Source organism: Armigeres subalbatus, chromosome 1 (assembly GCF_024139115.2).
Source record: "Armigeres subalbatus isolate Guangzhou_Male chromosome 1, GZ_Asu_2, whole genome shotgun sequence".
Classification (NCBI taxonomy): Eukaryota; Metazoa; Arthropoda; class Insecta; order Diptera; family Culicidae; genus Armigeres; species Armigeres subalbatus.
In genome coordinates this window covers 185,183,976-185,187,122 of record NC_085139.1, presented here as the reverse complement: position 1 = coordinate 185,187,122, position 3,147 = coordinate 185,183,976, and the positions used below count along the sequence as shown (strand labels likewise).

General features: G+C 39.8%; 1 non-coding gene across 1 annotated transcript; it reads right to left on the bottom strand.

Moving 5' to 3' along the window:
• Nucleotides 1-2,760: 2,760 nt before the first annotated feature.
• Trnai-aau (transfer RNA isoleucine (anticodon AAU)) lies at nucleotides 2,761-2,834 on the bottom strand. The gene has a single exon. It is a non-coding gene; the product is annotated as a tRNA-Ile (tRNA).
• Nucleotides 2,835-3,147: the final 313 nt, after the last annotated feature.

Genomic DNA, 3,147 nt, shown 5'->3' with positions numbered 1-3,147 from the left:
TGCATTTAGCATCCATGTGACAATGTTTGGTTCCATAACCCCACTTTTGGAACTTACGGCACTGGGTGGGGTTTTGGAAATTTCCCCCAGGCCTGCGGAAATGTTCCCATGTAACACGGACATGAGACATAATACAGGCCTTTTCCAAACTTTTCATATTATTTAGTTCACTTTTGTTAAAATGAACTAAATAAAATTCTTGAGAAATGCCCCTCTGGGAAGTACCAGAGTGGGATTTCTTTTTCATCTTAATTACTTGGACTGGTGAAAATCCAAGTAATTGAGAAATTTAAATTTTAATCTCATCCAGTGATTTATCATCACTGGGGAGACCTTCAAGGACGACTTTGAACAATCGCTCAGTTTTGTCGTCGTATGTGAAGAATTTATGGCGCTTCTCGGTTAAATACTGAAGAAGACGTTTGCGATCGTCAAAGGATCCCGGCAAAACGCGGCAGTCACCCTTCCTAGCAATCTGAAATGAAACCTTGATCCCCTGAAGGTTACTCAAAATCTCATTCCGGAAGCCAGAAAACTCGGCAACAGATACCACAATTGGCGGAATCCTTTGCTTTTTCGCATGAATCGAATCACCTGGGCTAGAGGTATATTCGATTTGCTCAATTTCATCATTAATCAATTCGAACTGATTGCTCAGTTCGATTGGAGAAGAATTATTTCCGATATTAGAGTTAGAAGGAATATCTGAATTCTCCAGCTTCCTTCTATTTTTTCCGCGCTTTGGCAGGACGGTCTTGAAACCTTGTTTCTTTGAAGGAAGTGGAGAATTCAAAGACTTCTTCCTCTTGTTTTTATTAATGCTCATTGCTGAGCGTGGAGACGTGACCTTCTAAGAGGTTTTTTTTCCCAGAACGGTGTCCCTGCAGGATTACCACCGCTTGTCGGAATTTTACTTCCGCAAACGGGTCCAACGTAAAACGACGCTCCCGCTGTAAGAATTTTTAAAGGTTCATGAAATCTTCTGTAGAGTGGCTTTCGTTCGCTTTCAACAATGTTCAGGGAGTCATCGACGTATTTGTTGCGAGATGTTTTGGGTGAACAGGTTGCATCAAAAGTTGCAACATCCATCCGCAGATCTGTGGAGATGATTCAGAACTTTGATAGTAGAGAAAACGATGTGAATCCTTGTCCCCGTTTCGAATACGGGTCTTTTATATATTTGAAGCGCAACAGTACTCTAACGTCAGTCATGTACTCTAACATCAGTCAAGAGATAGGATCCCTTCAGTGACATATAGTTGAACGATATCCAGCTCGAGGATCGGCATCCTAAATCAAACGTAACTTAATAAGATAATTCGGATTCTGAACCATTTTCAGAGGCAGATACCAGACATTACAGGAATCCGTTTAATGGAGCTCCTCGGATGTAATGCTGCTGTCCTTTCAGCCTTGACTCGAGTTCTGGACTCTTACTCATCCGCTTCTACAATGCGTTCATCCGTCTTCTGCCATTAAGTAACTGTCAAGAAGACATATAATCGTACGTTCTTAACACTCCCGTTTCGAATTGCTTCGTCACGATTTCCCGAATTACCTTCTACATGTAGTTTTAAATAAATATTTCAACACAGTACTGCTGTCTGACCACATTTCGAAGATGCACCATCCAAGGCGCCTTTGGCAGCTATTGGTTCGTGCTCTATTCCAATGATTATACCAGGAATTGCGTCGGTATAACTGCGGACGGAAAGACCCTTTAGGTGTTGATTAGAACGTTGCAGAGCCTTGTACGACAGTGTTTGTGTTGGCAAGCGAATCTCTAGGATTGTTCACGCGATGTGAAGTTTGAATTTCTTGCCCTCTCCTGCTACTACGACACAACAAACGCGTTCAAATTCACTCTTCTATTTGGATATGTTTCTAGACCAATTCAAGGAGAAGACATAGCAATACTGGATTCTATTGATGTTGAAGAGGACAAAGGCTGATTTTTTTTATCAATACATGGATTACCATTGACATTACGTAGGGACTGTGGCGTCAACAATAAGCCTCGCAATACATCAATACATCAAAGCTTTTCTAAATCGCTAAAACCGCATGTGTCCGCCGAGTTACAGAACCGACTATAAAAGCGGCCAACCGTGGGTCCTCAGAAAAGTTGAGAATCTCGCGTGGCATCACTTGACTTGCATCATTCAGCTCATAGCGGCAGTAGTCGTCTTGTCGGTTTGTTGTTCTCAATTTTGATGCTGCTGTTCACTGCCTATGATCGCATATTTGTAACAATCGACAAAAATAGACAGTTTGTGATATGCATAAGTATGAAAATCTAAATGATTTTCTAAAAAATTCAAAAACTATATAAACTATTTCTCTAGTAGTAGAATTCTTTGCTAGCGACATTTACATTACTTGACACAAGACAAGGCATACCGTGACAACATTTTCCTGTGTTACCGTTATGCAATCACCTTGTTCTATTTTACAACACAACTTGGCAGGTTTTCCAAGTTTTTTTTTAACATACCTTCTGATTATATTTGGCAAAAAAAACAAAAGTTTGAATATCAGAGACATTGGAGACATTCATAGGCATCAAAATCGAAAAAAAAATGCAATTGTTACAACTATGCAATCATTAGCAGTAACCTGCTGTAAAAATTCCGGGACTCATCAACCGCTGATGTTGATTAGAAATGCTGGCATATTACCATGAGGATGGAATTCTGGAATACTACATGATTTTTTGGGGCAGATTTTGTTCTGTTCAGCAACACCATAAAAAAAAACAATTGGCTCCAGAGAGGATCGAACTCACGACCTTCGCGTTATTAGCACGACGCTCTAACCAACTGAGCTATGGAGCCTTAGACGTTTTATTAGTAACTACATTTTATCAATAGTTTGAATTGTATGTGAAAAAGTGGATTATCACAGACCGTCAGCCCATTCATCGGAGTGTAAAAACCACAAACAAATCGATTGAACATAAAAACACATTTTTCATCTCCTCTGCTTTCCGAAAGTCACGAAAAAATTAAGCACACTTAGTGAACGAGCAAGGCAAAAAATAACACTCAATTCGGAGTTAACAACAGTGGTTTACTTTATTATGCCACCTACAACCAATTTTGTTTTTTCACTGTTTTACATTTTTTGACACACGTCAAACATGATGCG